The sequence below is a fragment of the Phasianus colchicus genome, chromosome 17 (assembly GCF_987193195.1).
Source record: "Phasianus colchicus chromosome 17, bPhaCol1.hap1.1, whole genome shotgun sequence".
Taxonomy (NCBI): domain Eukaryota; kingdom Metazoa; phylum Chordata; class Aves; order Galliformes; family Phasianidae; genus Phasianus; species Phasianus colchicus.
Window position 1 is genome coordinate 14,308,099 of NC_143452.1, and position 18,358 is coordinate 14,326,456.

Sequence of the window (18,358 nt, forward strand, 5' to 3'; positions counted from 1 at the left end):
GTCCTGGAGTGTCACCATCACCCCCACGTTGGGCTGGCACTGCTCATCTGCCCCGCACTGCTGCTCAAACTCCTGGCACAGCCTGCCACCTCCTTGTGTCACCTCCACGTGCCACCTCCTCTTGCCTCTGTAGTTCTGACCCCACGCGTCAACCCCATGTCCCTCCGTGTCCCCCCATGTCCCTGTGTCCCCATGTGCCCTCTCATGTCCCCTCAAGTCCTCCCACGCCCCCTGCCCCGCTTTGCTCCATGCCGATGTTGCCGTCTTGAGGACAGGGACGGGGATGCCTGTGGGAGTGGAGTCCGGGGAGACGTTGCTGGCCATGCGCAGTGGGGTGACGGTGTCCTCGGGGCATGGCTGTGACAGTGGGGTGAGGGTAGCACCCCACAAGTGGGGATCATTGCCCCCAAAATGGGGCTTGTGCCCCCTGCATGTGGGCAAGTTGTACGGGGAGTGTGTTCTGGAGATGCTTTGTCTGTTCTCCAGATCTGCAGTGACTTCAGCAATCCCACGTCGTGCCGCAGCAGAAATGGGTCCTGCGGTACGTCAGCGATCTGTGACTCGAGGAGCGCAGGGGCTGCACGAAGTACGCACGCTGCAGCCTCCCTACTTCTTTGGGGTTTGGGATTGATGTTGGAGCCCAATGGCTACACGGTGCCTTACAGGCAGGTGCCAGCTTCACCCACTGAGGACACCAAATCGTAAAATATTTTCACGATGGTCTTTAATCGCTGCGTGAGTAGGTAATGCACATTTCTCACTGGGGAGCCATAAGCTGACCCTGACAGTTTGGCAAACAGCACTCGCTCCACTCACACCGTAATCGCAGCCTTTTCGCTGCACATGCGGCTTCTCAGCATCTTGCTGCATCAGTATGAAAATCTGTGCTCTCCTACCTATGAGAAATTTTATCAGTTGCCTTTGAGGACATCTGACTGGAATCAAAATATGTGGGCCATCCTTGCTCATTCAGTGATAAACTTCCCCTTGCCAGACAGGCAGACCTAATTCACTTTTTTTTTTTTTTTTTATTCATGACGTTATGGGAACTTTGAGATCACAGCCTGAAGCAGTGATGGAGCATCTGGTGAGGGGTGGTGCAGCCCTGCAAGCACAGGTGGAAGCAATGCAGCTGTGGGACCAGGTGGGGCTGAGCCTGGCTCCACCCCTCCCTCACCTCATTTAAGGGCTGGCAGCCCCCAAGGCAGCGTCTTTTGCTGGAGACTGCCTGCTGTGGACTGTTGGGTGAGTGCTCTTTCCTGGAAAGAGGCAACTGATTTTTGTTCCCTGCTGTAGGGCTTTGATCTTTGCCCTCTGATCTGAGGGGATCCAAAGCTGGACTGGAGCAGCTATGTCTGCTATGCTTGTTCTTATTTTTCTTTTCAGTTCTTTGCTTAAGGGAGTGAAGGGGTTATCTCCCTTTCTCCGAACTGGTAATGGAGGGGCTGACATACATTCCTTTCTTTTGCTCTTGTCTCATTCCTGGAATGCTTCAGTCAGTCCCAAGGTAATGCTGGTTGGCTGACTGAGCATTGCAACTCTGGAAATGCCTGGAGCTAATGCGCTTTTCCGTAAAGGGATCCTGTGTTCTCCAGGTTTCCTCTGTAACTCTTCTTAAGTTCAATACCTTCTTGTGAAGTCTCTGTTCCCTCTTTCATGATTCTCATTGCCTAATCTCCAACCTGAGACTCCAAACTCGGTTTGTCTGCTACCACGTGGTCCCAATCCATTTCATGACGCGTACCCTCTGCATCCCCCTCCATGTTCCCTCTGTGACCTCGTGTCCCGCCTGTGTCTGTGTCCTCCCTGTGTCCTCTGCCCACGTCCCCTCTGTGTCTCCTGTGCCACGTACTAATTCCGCCCATGCTGAGTATTGTTTAAGGGCACGTATTTAAACTATGTTCCGTGTCTCTTTGGATCCCGTTCTGTTTTGCAGCACAATGGGGTTTAAGGGTTCTCGGGGCTCCTCTGGCTAGTGGTTTAAGCACTGTGAAATCTGTGCAGCGGATAATGAAATGCCGCGAATCCCTTGTTCGTGCATTGCTTGTATGCAGGTGGGTTTTGCGATGGGTGTAGGACGCTCACTTAAAGATGGAATGGGGGTCACAAGGGGCTCGCCTTGCTCCCTGGGCCCAATAAGCTTCCGTCCCAATAAGCTTCGTGGCTGGTAGTAGGGTGAGGTGCATGTATCGGGCTGGGACCTGAGCTTAAGAAAACCCCCGGCCCCAGTGGCCGTTTTCTTCATCCGCACGTAGTGTAATACAGTCTCCACTACTTGAGCGTACTGAACACGAGTATTCTGTTCCTGTCTTGTCTGGTTCTCTCCTAGACCTCCCTTACAGATTTGTCAGTAGTAACAGATGTCAGGGCAGTTCTCAGAGCACGCTGTGGCTGTCCACCCCAGGGTCCTAGGGTTCTTTCTGTTTTTATGGCAGACCTGGCTTCGTATTCATAGGAAACAAAGGATTGTCTTCAACTGGACCACTTCATCTGGATCGCCCCAGGTATCTCCATCCCAATTGTCAGGGGATGCTGTTAGTTTCCTAGTCTGTATGATAGCCAATCTCCCCACCCCTCTTCCTTCCATCCCCTGACCGCCATTCAATAGCTAGCTCTGCAGCTATGGGACCCACCAGTGTGATGAAGCAGTACCTCTGGTGTGCTGAATACTGGCGCTGGCACAGAGAGGCTCTATGGCTGATGTGAATCTTCCTGACTGGACTACTTGGTGAGTTTCCCCAGAGCTGTTGAGCACACAGGCTTCCCCACCTACCCTGATTGCTCACCAGGCCATCGATGTTCTTTGTGGACATGGCTTCAGGTATCATACCGGAGACTCCTTAGAGTCGGAAGCGACCATTTATGATGGTCTAGTCCAACTCGCCCACAATGAACAGGGACATTCACAGCTAGATCAGGTTGCCCTGCGTGTCACCTTGGAAGGGACAGGGCATCCACCACATCTCTGGGCAACCTGGTCCACTGTGCAGAGTCACAGAATGTCCCGGGTTGGAAGGGACCTCGAGGATCGTGAATCTCCAACCCCCCTGCTACGTGCAGGGCCATCAACCTCCCCATTTCATACTAGACCAGGCTGCCCAGGGCCCCATCCAACCTGGCCTTGAACACCTCCAGGGATGGACGGGGCATCCACAGCCTCTCTGGGCAGCTGTTCCAGCACCTCACTGCTCTCTCTGTAAAGAACTTCCCCCTGGCGTCCAACCTAAATCTTCCCTCCCCCAGCTTAAAATGTTTCCCCTTGTCCCTTGCTGTGAAAGATATTTTCCTGATATCTAACCTAAATTTTCCCTTCTTCTTTCCTTTAGCTCCCCTTTGGGTATCGAAAGGCTGTTACCAGGTCACCTCAGAGCCTTCACTTCTCCGGGCTGAACAGCCCCAGCTCTCTCAGCCTGTCCTCACAGGTGAGGCGTTTGATCCTTCGGTTCTTTTTTTTTTTTTTTTCTTGTGGCCATCCTCTGCATGTGCTCCAACGGGTCCATGTCTCTTCTGCGCTGAGGGCTCTTCATATGGACACAGTACTCCAGGTGAGGCCTCTTCAGCACAGAGCAGAGGGGCAGGATCACTTCTTTTCACCTGCTGACCGCACATCTTTTGGTGCAGACCAGGATGTGGCTGGTTTTCTGGGCTGGGAGGGCACTTTGCTGGCTCGTGTACAGCTTGGCATCCACCAGGTCTTTTGGGACAGGCCTAGGCTCAGCCCTTTCATCCTCCAGCATGTATTGGTAGTGGGGGGTTCTCTTGTCCCAGGTGCAAGACACTGCACCTGGATTTGTTGAAGCTGATGAGGTTTGTCTGTGCCCGCTGCTCAAGCCTGTCTAGGTCCCCCTGTCTGGCGTCCCGTCCCTCTGGCGTGTCACTGCTCCCCACAGCTTGGTGTTTCCAGCAAATTTTCTGAGGGTGCGCTCGATCCCGCTGGTGATGCCACTGATGAAGATACTGAAGAGTCTCAGCCCCAGCACGGACCCCTTTGAGATGCCATTCATCACCGATCGCCATCCAGACACGGAGCCATTGGCTCCTGGACTCGATCCTGCAGCCGGTTCTTTGTCCATTGAACAGTCCACTCACCGTATCCTTCCAATTTGGAAAGAAGGGTGTTGCGGGGTATTGTGTCAAAGGCCTTACTGAAGTCCAGGTAGATGATATCAGTGGTTCTTCACTTGGCTATTGATGCAGTGACACCATCACAGACAGCCAATGGATTGGTCAAGCAGGATTTACCCTTGGTCCTCTGGATGCTCCAACAGGTCCCTGTCTTTTCTGCACTAAGGACTCTACATCTGGACACGATCCCTAGATATGGGATTATGTAGAATATAGTCTCAGATAAGGGAAACCACTTTACTTCACAAGTCCTACAGGAGCTAATGAGAACTTTAGAAATGAAGTGGGAGTTCCATACTCGCCGGCACCCTCCTTCTTCAGGGAGAGTAGAATGAATCAATCAGATGCTGACAAAGCACTTGTCAAAATGGATTTTAGAGACCAAATGACCACGGACAAAGCGTTTACCTTTAGCCCTTCTCAAAATACAAACCGCTCCCAGAAAAGACTTGGGAGTATCACTGTACGAAGTGCTGTTTGGGGTGCTGTACTTGGGAGGGAGAGGTGAGATGCCCTCTCTTGAAACCAAGGATAAGTTTCTGAAGAACTATATACTCGGGTTGTCTGCTTCTCTGTTATCCCTCAAGGAACATGGACTGCTGTCTCGAGCTCCACCTCTGGAATTTCTAGTGCCCTCATTCCGTGCTGGCGGCTGGGTCCTAACACGCACGTGTAAGGAATCAAAGCTTCAGCCCGAGTGGGATGGACCATTTCAGGGGCTGCTGCTGTGGATGTCGTCTGCCTTGACTTCAGCAATGCTTTTGATACAGTCTCCCACGACATCCTGCTAATGAAGCTGAGAAAGTGTGGGATAGATGAGTGGATAATGAGGTGGGCTGAGAACTGGCTTACTGGCTGAGCTCAGGGGGCGGTGATCGGCGGTGCGGAGTGCGGGTGGAGAGCTGTGAGTGGCGGTGCTCCTTGGGGGTTGGTTCTGGGTCTGGTTGTGAAAGGTAGGTTGTGTTTTTGCAGTAGAAGCTTTTAGTGTTTTCGGTACGTAGTATTGACCTTCACTGAACTTATAACCCTCTTGTGAAATAGCTGTTTTCCTTCCACTAAGAAAGCTGTTGAACAGAGTAGAAAGTTAAAGACTGGGGGCGTTCTGACTGGGGTAGAAGTGAGCCAGGTGCAAAACAAGGCAAAGATGCGGGCTGGAGAAAGAGAGCCCAGCACAGGACAGAACGCATGTGCTCACTCTTGGAAATATGGCCCTCGTATCTCCATGGAGAAGTACAAAACATACGAAAGAACAACGGGTTGGTAATGGACCTTATATGGAAATGTATCATAGCAACAGCATCGGGGAGAGTGTAAGCCTGAGACGCTCAACCAATGAATGCCAGGAGCGCGTTACCTGCGTTGGGTTTGGAGTATAGAACGGAATGAATTTCGCTGACTGTTGCACAATCCCTCCCTCGCTAATAGGGGACATGAGCCTGTTATTGCAATGACGAATAAACTTTGCTGCTATCACTGAGATCCTGGCCTAACCTGAATTTTTTGGCTTTGAGTGTTTCTCACAGACGTGGTGTCAAAACCAAATGTGGTTAATCGTTTCAAGCCATGGCTTGGCTGCACGCATCTGCCCGCTTCGTACGAGGTTTTTCATTACCTCGGACGCTGGCTGCAAAAAATAGAGTAATAAAAATCTTGACAACATCAATTTGCTGGTTATTTGTTTATTGACAAGTACCCCTACGCGCTGAGCGCAGGTTTGGTGGGTTTGTCGAAGATTTCCTTCGTTGTCTTTGTCGTCTTCCCTTCCCTCCTCTCCCTTCTGTGTTTTTCCTCTGCCAGCAAAAGAGAGAACGGGCTGGCGATGGCTTGGTGCAGACCCACAGCAGTCCTAGCGGCGAAGTGATTTCCGCGGTCTCTGGTGCCACCGCGTGGCCGATCGGCAAAAGTGCGTCGCAGTTGTTTCCGCGATCTCTCGCGCCCCCTCGAGGCCAATCGGGGGAACTGCATCGAGGTTGTTTCAGCTGTCTCTGGTGCCCCCACGCGGTCAATCGGCAGAATTGCGGCAGCGTCGCTACGTCGCCGCAGGCAGCAGGGCGCGTGCGCGCAGGCACGCGGAAGTGGTGCTCGGTCCCCCGCGAAGTAGTGCGCATGCGCCACAAGCTTTCCAATCGCACACATTTCTTCGAAGCCCTGAGATGCAGGTGAGCAGTCAATACTTGGACCGCCGGCTCCGCGACACTTTTCTCTCTTCCGATCCAGAATGCTCCTCGTCTGTTTCCTCGGGCGGTTTTATGCCCCGGTCTGCTTCGAGAACGTACTGAACGCGCTGCAAACGACGGCGCGTGCGTTTTGCGGCCGTGAGGAAAGCGTGAGTATTGCGGCGTCGAGGCTGGCGCGCGCGCAGAGCACGTGGCACACGCGCATTGCGGGGCACAGCCAGGCGCATGCGCCGTGGCGGGCAGAGTCCGGCGCTTGCCCCGTTCGGAACAGAATCCAGTGCGTGCGTAGCGCTTTTTTTTTTCTTCTTCTTCTTTTTTTTTTTTAAACCACTGGCGCATGCGTCGTGCTTTCTCATGAATCGCGCGTCCGTACTCCGTGCTGTTGTCTCGAGAACCGCGCCTGCGTAGTGCGGTGCGGAGACTGCCGCGTGCGCGGTGCCTAGCTTGGCCCGTGTGCGTTGCTCTCGCGAGACTTGCTTTTCCGGGAACGCTGCGGTGCAGGGCTGGGGCTGGAGCCCCAAACGTCTGCTCCTCCGCCGCGGCGGCAAGCACGTTGGGTGCCACGAGGCGCTGAGGGGCAGCCGTGAGCCGACCCGGTCCGTTCCCGGGTGGGCTCGGGCATAAATCGGCGGAAATAGACGAGGGGCATCCTGGATTAGAAGGGGAAATTATCGCTGAGCCGGCGCTCCGAGAATCGGCTGCTTGCCCGTCCCCGCAGTGGTCTGTCGAAACAATTGCTATCTTTCAGTTGACGCGCGCGTGTTCGCTATTATCTGGAGGACTGATCACCATAGAGAGCGGCGGATTAGCGGCGCAGAGCGGCTAAAACGCCACTTCCGCGTTTCTACGCGCATGCGTTGTACAGCTTGCCGGCCTGAGCAGCGGGCAGCGGCAGTTCCGCGCATTGGCCACGAGGTGGCAGCAGAGACCGCGGGAAGAACTCCGGCGGCATTGCCGGGGACCCGCGGCGCAGGCCGTGGCGATCCGTTCCGCGTTGTGATGACGGGGGAAGAGCGCGAAGTTAGAAGCGGGGGGAAAAGACGAAGAAAACAAAGGGAAACTACTCCAGACCCCGGAAAGCTGTGCTAAGTGCTTATGAATATCTGTTTAAAAAGAAAACAGACTCGTTTTTGCCAGCATCCATTGCACTGTTTCTAAATATTCACATACCGAAATGTAACTGCCCGGCAAATTTAACGATAACGAAATAAAGCACTTTGGCAGAAAGCACAGGGCTATATTAACGTTTGCTCAGCCTCTGTCTTGTTCACATTTTAATGTGTTTTTTTCCAAGGTCTTTCTTCAACTCCAGGTTTCATTTTTGGCTTTTTATTCTTTTTAATGCCATAAAACGGGTAGTTTTAGGCCCTAGCAGGTCTACGCAGGCAGAGACAAAGTTGCAGTTCTGAGATTCTTGGGGACCGTTACATCATTTCCACAAAGATTAACAAAACCTGCAGTTCTCCACTTAAGTATACAGATGGAAAACATGAATTCAGCTGCATGGAAAGAATCGATGTGTCACAGCTGCCATCGGCAGGATGGCCAGAGAGTTGTGCAGGTCCACTGCTTGCTCAGCTGCACCTTTTTGTCTGCCCTTCTCTGGTCCTCCTGCAGCTGGACAGATAGCCCACAAGGGCACGGGGGACGCAGACCCCCCCGGCCAGCTGCAGCAGTCGCTTCTGCCAGTGCTCCCTTTCCTCCCGACCATTCCCATTTTGCAGGCTGGTGCCCTGTGTGGCAGAGGAGGAGAGAGCTGCGGGCAGAAGGAAAACAGGGTGCTGGGATTCCTCCAGCCCGCTGCCAGATGTCTTCTCTGGCATGTTGGGGGTGGGCAGAGGACTGTGGGAGCAGCTTCGAGGCTCTGGGCAGGAGGGAAGGCAGCAAAGATGCAGCTTCAGGCAGCGGACTCTGAGCTGGAGCGGTGCAGCCAGGCACGGCTGCACAGCTCACAGTCTGGACACACGGAAGAAGTTCGTCCAGCTGAGGGCTGCAGGGCTGTCCTTACCAAGCGCTCCCCCATGCTGCAGTTCTGCATGGGCACCGATTGCTCAAGCTCTTCCCACTGCAGGAGCTCAGAAGCGACAACAGCCCCGACCCCAAACCAGGCAGGTAATGACAACATACACACACAGATACACACCCGCTACAGAATCTGGCACTCTGCAGTCCTCCCAGAGCTTGTTGCTGCTTTTTAGGCTGCTCCACCGCTATTCTGTCCTTTTCCCTTCATTCCCCTATGTCTCGCCCCCTTCCTTCGCCCCGTGCCATCCCCATTCCTTTTTCAGGCTTCCTCCTCTCTTTCCTCACTTCCTTCCCCGTCCCTTCCCCCACAGGCAACGGCCTGTGTTCTGCTGCTGTTTCAGCTGACAATCCTGAAACCACACTTTTCAAAGACATTGGATCAGATCGCGTACTGTCACTGATTTAAAAAAGAAAACAACAAGTGCAGTATTATGTATGGATAACAAACTCCTACCTGCTTGAAAAACAGTAGCAGCTCCTCATCCTGGAGTGTCACCATCACCCCCACGTTGGGCTGGCACTGCTCATCTGCCCCGCACTGCTGCTCAAACTCCTGGCACAGCCTGCCACCTCCTTGTGTCACCTCCACGTGCCACCTCCTCTTGCCTCTGTAGTTCTGACCCCACGCGTCAACCCCATGTCCCTCCGTGTCCCCCCATGTCCCTGTGTCCCCATGTGCCCTCTCATGTCCCCTCAAGTCCTCCCACGCCCCCTGCCCCGCTTTGCTCCATGCCGATGTTGCCGTCTTGAGGACAGGGACGGGGATGCCTGTGGGAGTGGAGTCCGGGGAGACGTTGCTGGCCATGCGCAGTGGGGTGACGGTGTCCTCGGGGCATGGCTGTGACAGTGGGGTGAGGGTAGCACCCCACAAGTGGGGATCATTGCCCCCAAAATGGGGCTTGTGCCCCCTGCATGTGGGCAAGTTGTACGGGGAGTGTGTTCTGGAGATGCTTTGTCTGTTCTCCAGATCTGCAGTGACTTCAGCAATCCCACGTCGTGCCGCAGCAGAAATGGGTCCTGCGGTACGTCAGCGATCTGTGACTCGAGGAGCGCAGGGGCTGCACGAAGTACGCACGCTGCAGCCTCCCTACTTCTTTGGGGTTTGGGATTGATGTTGGAGCCCAATGGCTACACGGTGCCTTACAGGCAGGTGCCAGCTTCACCCACTGAGGACACCAAATCGTAAAATATTTTCACGATGGTCTTTAATCGCTGCGTGAGTAGGTAATGCACATTTCTCACTGGGGAGCCATAAGCTGACCCTGACAGTTTGGCAAACAGCACTCGCTCCACTCACACCGTAATCGCAGCCTTTTCGCTGCACATGCGGCTTCTCAGCATCTTGCTGCATCAGTATGAAAATCTGTGCTCTCCTACCTATGAGAAATTTTATCAGTTGCCTTTGAGGACATCTGACTGGAATCAAAATATGTGGGCCATCCTTGCTCATTCAGTGATAAACTTCCCCTTGCCAGACAGGCAGACCTAATTCACTTTTTTTTTTTTTTTTATTCATGACGTTATGGGAACTTTGAGATCACAGCCTGAAGCAGTGATGGAGCATCTGGTGAGGGGTGGTGCAGCCCTGCAAGCACAGGTGGAAGCAATGCAGCTGTGGGACCAGGTGGGGCTGAGCCTGGCTCCACCCCTCCCTCACCTCATTTTAGGGCTGGCAGCCCCCAAGGCAGCGTCTTTTGCTGGAGACTGCCTGCTGTGGACTGTTGGGTGAGTGCTCTTTCCTGGAAAGAGGCAACTGATTTTTGTTCCCTGCTGTAGGGCTTTGATCTTTGCCCTCTGATCTGAGGGGATCCAAAGCTGGACTGGAGCAGCTATGTCTGCTATGCTTGTTCTTATTTTTCTTTTCAGTTCTTTGCTTAAGGGAGTGAAGGGGTTATCTCCCTTTCTCCGAACTGGTAATGGAGGGGCTGACATACATTCCTTTCTTTTGCTCTTGTCTCATTCCTGGAATGCTTCAGTCAGTCCCAAGGTAATGCTGGTTGGCTGACTGAGCATTGCAACTCTGGAAATGCCTGGAGCTAATGCGCTTTTCCGTAAAGGGATCCTGTGTTCTCCAGGTTTCCTCTGTAACTCTTCTTAAGTTCAATACCTTCTTGTGAAGTCTCTGTTCCCTCTTTCATGATTCTCATTGCCTAATCTCCAACCTGAGACTCCAAACTCGGTTTGTCTGCTACCACGTGGTCCCAATCCATTTCATGACGCGTACCCTCTGCATCCCCCTCCATGTTCCCTCTGTGACCTCGTGTCCCGCCTGTGTCTGTGTCCTCCCTGTGTCCTCTGCCCACGTCCCCTCTGTGTCTCCTGTGCCACGTACTAATTCCGCCCATGCTGAGTATTGTTTAAGGGCACGTATTTAAACTATGTTCCGTGTCTCTTTGGATCCCGTTCTGTTTTGCAGCACAATGGGGTTTAAGGGTTCTCGGGGCTCCTCTGGCTAGTGGTTTAAGCACTGTGAAATCTGTGCAGCGGATAATGAAATGCCGCGAATCCCTTGTTCGTGCATTGCTTGTATGCAGGTGGGTTTTGCGATGGGTGTAGGACGCTCACTTAAAGATGGAATGGGGGTCACAAGGGGCTCGCCTTGCTCCCTGGGCCCAATAAGCTTCCGTCCCAATAAGCTTCGTGGCTGGTAGTAGGGTGAGGTGCATGTATCGGGCTGGGACCTGAGCTTAAGAAAACCCCCGGCCCCAGTGGCCGTTTTCTTCATCCGCACGTAGTGTAATACAGTCTCCACTACTTGAGCGTAGTGAACACGAGTATTCTGTTCCTGTCTTGTCTGGTTCTCTCCTAGACCTCCCTTACAAATTTGTCAGTACTAACAGATGTCAGGGCACAGTTCTCAGAGCACGCTGTGGCTGTCCACCCCAGGGTCCTAGGGTTCTTTCTGTTTTTATGGCAGACCTGGCTTCGTATTCATAGGAAACAAAGGATTGTCTTCAACTGGACCACTTCATCTGGATCGCCCCAGGTATCTCCATCCCAATTGTCAGGGGATGCTGTTAGTTTCCTAGTCTGTATGATAGCCAATCTCCCCACCCCTCTTCCTTCCATCCCCTGACTGCCATTCAATAGCTAGCTCTGCAGCTATGGGACCCACCAGTGTGATGAAGCAGTACCTCTGGTGTGCTGAATACTGGCGCTGGCACAGAGAGGCTCTATGGCTGATGTGAATCTTCCTGACTGGACTACTTGGTGAGTTTCCCCAGAGCTGTTGAGCACACAGGCTTCCCCACCTACCCTGATTGCTCACCAGGCCATCGATGTTCTTTGTGGACATGGCTTCAGGTATCATACCGGAGACTCCTTAGAGTCGGAAGCGACCATTTATGATGGTCTAGTCCAACTCGCCCACAATGAACAGGGACATTCACAGCTAGATCAGGTTGCCCTGCGTGTCACCTTGGAAGGGACAGGGCATCCACCACATCTCTGGGCAACCTGTTCCACTGTGCAGAGTCACAGAATGTCCCGGGTTGGAAGGGACCTCGAGGATCGTGAATCTCCAACCCCCCTGCTACATGCAGGGCCATCAACCTCCCCATTTCATACTAGACCAGGCTGCCCAGGGCCCCATCCAACCTGGCCTTGAACACCTCCAGGGATGGACGGGGCATCCACAGCCTCTCTGGGCAGCTGTTCCAGCACCTCACCGCTCTCTCTGTAAAGAACTTCCCCTTGGCGTCCAACCTAAATCTTCCCTCCCCCAGCTTAAAATGTTTCCCCTTGTCCCTTGCTGTGAAAGATATTTTCCTGATATCTAACCTAAATTTTCCCTTCTTCTTTCCTTTAGCTCCCCTTTGGGTATCGAAAGGCTGTTACCAGGTCACCTCGGAGCCTTCACTTCTCCGGGCTGAACAGCCCCAGCTCTCTCAGCCTGTCCTCACAGGTGAGGCGTTTGATCCTTCGGTTCTTTTTTTTTTTTTTTTCTTGTGGCCATCCTCTGCATGTGCTCCAACGGGTCCATGTCTCTTCTGCGCTGAGGGCTCTTCATATGGACACAGTACTCCAGATGAGGCCTCTTCAGCACAGAGCAGAGGGGCAGGATCACTTCTTTTCACCTGCTGACCGCACATCTTTTGGTGCAGCCCAGGGTGTGGCTGGTTTTCTGGGCTGGGAGGGCACTTTGCTGGCTCGTGTACAGCTTGGCATCCACCAGGTCTTTTGGGACAGGCCTAGGCTCAGCCCTTTCATCCTCCAGCATGTATTGGTAGTGGGGGGTTCTCTTGTCCCAGGTGCAAGACACTGCACCTGGATTTGTTGAAGCTGATGAGGTTTGTCTGTGCCCGCTGCTCAAGCCTGTCTAGGTCCCCCTGTCTGGCGTCCCGTCCCTCTGGCGTGTCACTGCTCCCCACAGCTTGGTGTTTCCAGCAAATTTTCTGAGGGTGCGCTCGATCCCGCTGGTGATGCCACTGATGAAGATACTGAAGAGTCTCAGCCCCAGCACGGACCCCTTTGAGATGCCATTCATCACCGATCGCCATCCAGACACGGAGCCATTGGCTCCTGGACTCGATCCTGCAGCCGGTTCTTTGTCCATTGAACAGTCCACTCACCGTATCCTTCCAATTTGGAAAGAAGGGTGTTGCGGGGTATTGTGTCAAAGGCCTTACTGAAGTCCAGGTAGATGATATCAGTGGTTCTTCACTTGGCTATTGATGCAGTGACACCATCACAGACAGCCAATGGATTGGTCAAGCAGGATTTACCCTTGGTCCTCTGGATGCTCCAACAGGTCCCTGTCTTTTCTGCACTAAGGACTCTACATCTGGACACGATCCCTAGATATGGGATTATGTAGAATATAGTCTCAGATAAGGGAAACCACTTTACTTCACAAGTCCTACAGGAGCTAATGAGAACTTTAGAAATGAAGTGGGAGTTCCATACTCGCCGGCACCCTCCTTCTTCAGGGAGAGTAGAATGAATCAATCAGATGCTGACAAAGCACTTGTCAAAATGGATTTTAGAGACCAAATGACCACGGACAAAGCGTTTACCTTTAGCCCTTCTCAAAATACAAACCGCTCCCAGAAAAGACTTGGGAGTATCACTGTACGAAGTGCTGTTTGGGGTGCTGTACTTGGGAGGGAGAGGTGAGATGCCCTCTCTTGAAACCAAGGATAAGTTTCTGAAGAACTATATACTCGGGTTGTCTGCTTCTCTGTTATCCCTCAAGGAACATGGACTGCTGTCTCGAGCTCCACCTCTGGAATTTCTAGTGCCCTCATTCCGTGCTGGCGGCTGGGTCCTAACACGCACGTGTAAGGAATCAAAGCTTCAGCCCGAGTGGGATGGACCATTTCAGGGGCTGCTGCTGTGGATGTCGTCTGCCTTGACTTCAGCAATGCTTTTGATACAGTCTCCCACGACATCCTGCTAATGAAGCTGAGAAAGTGTGGGATAGATGAGTGGATAATGAGGTGGGCTGAGAACTGGCTTACTGGCTGAGCTCAGGGGGCGGTGATCGGCGGTGCGGAGTGCGGGTGGAGAGCTGTGAGTGGCGGTGCTCCTTGGGGGTTGGTTCTGGGTCTGGTTGTGAAAGGTAGGTTGTGTTTTTGCAGTAGAAGCTTTTAGTGTTTTCGGTACGTAGTATTGACCTTCACTGAACTTATAACCCTCTTGTGAAATAGCTGTTTTCCTTCCACTAAGAAAGCTGTTGAACAGAGTAGAAAGTTAAAGACTGGGGGCGTTCTGACTGGGGTAGAAGTGAGCCAGGTGCAAAACAAGGCAAAGATGCGGGCTGGAGAAAGAGAGCCCAGCACAGGACAGAACGCATGTGCTCACTCTTGGAAATATGGCCCTCGTATCTCCATGGAGAAGTACAAAACATACGAAAGAACAACGGGTTGGTAATGGACCTTATATGGAAATGTATCATAGCAACAGCATCGGGGAGAGTGTAAGCCTGAGACGCTCAACCAATGAATGCCAGGAGCGCGTTACCTGCGTTGGGTTTGGAGTATAGAACGGAATGAATTTCGCTGACTGTTGCACAATCCCTCCCTCGCTAATAGGGGACATGAGCCTGTTATTGCAATGACGAATAAACTTTGCTGCTATCACTGAGATCCTGGCCTAACCTGAATTTTTTGGCTTTGAGTGTTTCTCACAGACGTGGTGTCAAAACCAAATGTGGTTAATCGTTTCAAGCCATGGCTTGGCTGCACGCATCTGCCCGCTTCGTACGAGGTTTTTCATTACCTCGGACGCTGGCTGCAAAAAATAGAGTAATAAAAATCTTGACAACATCAATTTGCTGGTTATTTGTTTATTGACAAGTACCCCTACGCGCTGAGCGCAGGTTTGGTGGGTTTGTCGAAGATTTCCTTCGTTGTCTTTGTCGTCTTCCCTTCCCTCCTCTCCCTTCTGTGTTTTTCCTCTGCCAGCAAAAGAGAGAACGGGCTGGCGATGGCTTGGTGCAGACCCACAGCAGTCCTAGCGGCGAAGTGATTTCCGCGGTCTCTGGTGCCACCGCGTGGCCGATCGGCAAAAGTGCGTCGCAGTTGTTTCCGCGATCTCTCGCGCCCCCTCGAGGCCAATCGGGGGAACTGCATCGAGGTTGTTTCAGCTGTCTCTGGTGCCCCCACGCGGTCAATCGGCAGAATTGCGGCAGCGTCGCTACGTCGCCGCAGGCAGCAGGGCGCGTGCGCGCAGGCACGCGGAAGTGGTGCTCGGTCCCCCGCGAAGTAGTGCGCATGCGCCACAAGCTTTCCAATCGCACACATTTCTTCGAAGCCCTGAGATGCAGGTGAGCAGTCAATACTTGGACCGCCGGCTCCGCGACACTTTTCTCTCTTCCGATCCAGAATGCTCCTCGTCTGTTTCCTCGGGCGGTTTTATGCCCCGGTCTGCTTCGAGAACGTACTGAACGCGCTGCAAACGACGGCGCGTGCGTTTTGCGGCCGTGAGGAAAGCGTGAGTATTGCGGCGTCGAGGCTGGCGCGCGCGCAGAGCACGTGGCACACGCGCATTGCGGGGCACAGCCAGGCGCATGCGCCGTGGCGGGCAGAGTCCGGCGCTTGCCCCGTTCGGAACAGAATCCAGTGCGTGCGTAGCGCTTTTTTTTTTCTTCTTCTTCTTTTTTTTTTTTAAACCACTGGCGCATGCGTCGTGCTTTCTCATGAATCGCGCGTCCGTACTCCGTGCTGTTGTCTCGAGAACCGCGCCTGCGTAGTGCGGTGCGGAGACTGCCGCGTGCGCGGTGCCTAGCTTGGCCCGTGTGCGTTGCTCTCGCGAGACTTGCTTTTCCGGGAACGCTGCGGTGCAGGGCTGGGGCTGGAGCCCCAAACGTCTGCTCCTCCGCCGCGGCGGCAAGCACGTTGGGTGCCACGAGGCGCTGAGGGGCAGCCGTGAGCCGACCCGGTCCGTTCCCGGGTGGGCTCGGGCATAAATCGGCGGAAATAGACGAGGGGCATCCTGGATTAGAAGGGGAAATTATCGCTGAGCCGGCGCTCCGAGAATCGGCTGCTTGCCCGTCCCCGCAGTGGTCTGTCGAAACAATTGCTATCTTTCAGTTGACGCGCGCGTGTTCGCTATTATCTGGAGGACTGATCACCATAGAGAGCGGCGGATTAGCGGCGCAGAGCGGCTAAAACGCCACTTCCGCGTTTCTACGCGCATGCGTTGTACAGCTTGCCGGCCTGAGCAGCGGGCAGCGGCAGTTCCGCGCATTGGCCACGAGGTGGCAGCAGAGACCGCGGGAAGAACTCCGGCGGCATTGCCGGGGACCCGCGGCGCAGGCCGTGGCGATCCGTTCCGCGTTGTGATGACGGGGGAAGAGCGCGAAGTTAGAAGCGGGGGGAAAAGACGAAGAAAACAAAGGGAAACTACTCCAGACCCCGGAAAGCTGTGCTAAGTGCTTATGAATATCTGTTTAAAAAGAAAACAGACTCGTTTTTGCCAGCATCCATTGCACTGTTTCTAAATATTCACATACCGAAATGTAACTGCCCGGCAAATTTAACGATAACGAAATAAAGCACTTTGGCAGAAAGCACAGGGCTATATTAACGTTTGCTCAGCCTCTGTCTTGTTCACATTTTAATGTGTTTTTTTCCAAGGTCTTTCTTCAACTCCAGGTTTCATTTTTGGCTTTTTATTCTTTTTAATGCCATAAAACGGGTAGTTTTAGGCCCTAGCAGGTCTACGCAGGCAGAGACAAAGTTGCAGTTCTGAGATTCTTGGGGACCGTTACATCATTTCCACAAAGATTAACAAAACCTGCAGTTCTCCACTTAAGTATACAGATGGAAAACATGAATTCAGCTGCATGGAAAGAATCGATGTGTCACAGCTGCCATCGGCAGGATGGCCAGAGAGTTGTGCAGGTCCACTGCTTGCTCAGCTGCACCTTTTTGTCTGCCCTTCTCTGGTCCTCCTGCAGCTGGACAGATAGCCCACAAGGGCACGGGGGACGCAGACCCCCCCGGCCAGCTGCAGCAGTCGCTCCTGCCAGTGCTCCCTTTCCTCCCGACCATTCCCATTTTGCAGGCTGGTGCCCTGTGTGGCAGAGGAGGAGAGAGCTGCGGGCAGAAGGAAAACAGGGTGCTGGGATTCCTCCAGCCCGCTGCCAGATGTCTTCTCTGGCATGTTGGGGGTGGGCAGAGGACTGTGGGAGCAGCTTCGAGGCTCTGGGCAGGAGGGAAGGCAGCAAAGATGCAGCTTCAGGCAGCGGACTCTGAGCTGGAGCGGTGCAGCCAGGCACGGCTGCACAGCTCACAGTCTGGACACACGGAAGAAGTTCGTCCAGCTGAGGGCTGCAGGGCTGTCCTTACCAAGCGCTCCCCCATGCTGCAGTTCTGCATGGGCACCGATTGCTCAAGCTCTTCCCACTGCAGGAGCTCAGAAGCGACAACAGCCCCGACCCCAAACCAGGCAGGTAATGACAACATACACACACAGATACACACCCGCTACAGAATCTGGCACTCTGCAGTCCTCCCAGAGCTTGTTGCTGCTTTTTAGGCTGCTCCACCGCTATTCTGTCCTTTTCCCTTCATTCCCCTATGTCTCGCCCCCTTCCTTCGCCCCGTGCCATCCCCATTCCTTTTTCAGGCTTCCTCCTCTCTTTCCTCACTTCCTTCCCCGTCCCTTCCCCCACAGGCAACGGCCTGTGTTCTGCTGCTGTTTCAGCTGACAATCCTGAAACCACACTTTTCAAAGACATTGGATCAGATCGCGTACTGTCACTGATTTAAAAAAGAAAACAACAAGTGCAGTATTATGTATGGATAACAAACTCCTACCTGCTTGAAAAACAGTAGCAGCTCCTCGTCCTGGAGTGTCACCATCACCCCCACGTTGGGCTGGCACTGCTCATCTGCCCCGCACTGCTGCTCAAACTCCTGGCACAGCCTGCCACCTCCTTGTGTCACCTCCACGTGCCACCTCCTCTTGCCTCTGTAGTTCTGACCCCACGCGTCAACCCCATGTCCCTCCGTGTCCCCCCATGTCCCTGTGTCCCCATGTGCCCTCTCATGTCCCCTCAAGTCCTCCCACGCCCCCTGCCCCGCTTTGCTCCATGCCGATGTTGCCGTCTTGAGGACAGGGACGGGGATGCCTGTGGGAGTGGAGTCCGGGGAGACGTTGCTGGCCATGCGCAGTGGGGTGACGGTGTCCTCGGGGCATGGCTGTGACAGTGGGGTGAGGGTAGCACCCCACAAGTGGGGATCATTGCCCCCAAAATGGGGCTTGTGCCCCCTGCATGTGGGCAAGTTGTACGGGGAGTGTGTTCTGGAGATGCTTTGTCTGTTCTCCAGATCTGCAGTGACTTCAGCAATCCCACGTCGTGCCGCAGCAGAAATGGGTCCTGCGGTACGTCAGCGATCTGTGACTCGAGGAGCGCAGGGGCTGCACGAAGTACGCACGCTGCAGCCTCCCTACTTCTTTGGGGTTTGGGATTGATGTTGGAGCCCAATGGCTACACGGTGCCTTACAGGCAGGTGCCAGCTTCACCCACTGAGGACACCAAATCGTAAAATATTTTCACGATGGTCTTTAATCGCTGCGTGAGT

The 18,358-nt window shown here is 53.7% G+C and overlaps 2 long non-coding RNA genes across 2 annotated transcripts; both read left to right on the forward strand.

Moving 5' to 3' along the window:
* Positions 1–1,020: 1,020 nt before the first annotated feature.
* On the forward strand, positions 1,021–5,970 carry LOC149915664 (uncharacterized). Its single transcript, XR_016471936.1, has 4 exons — positions 1,021–2,504; positions 2,609–2,728; positions 3,327–3,422; positions 3,832–5,970. It is a non-coding gene; the product is annotated as an uncharacterized LOC149915664 (long non-coding RNA).
* A 4,095-nt stretch (positions 5,971–10,065) lies between these two features.
* On the forward strand, positions 10,066–14,779 carry LOC149915665 (uncharacterized). Its single transcript, XR_016471943.1, has 3 exons — positions 10,066–11,313; positions 11,418–12,231; positions 12,641–14,779. It is a non-coding gene; the product is annotated as an uncharacterized LOC149915665 (long non-coding RNA).
* Positions 14,780–18,358: the final 3,579 nt, after the last annotated feature.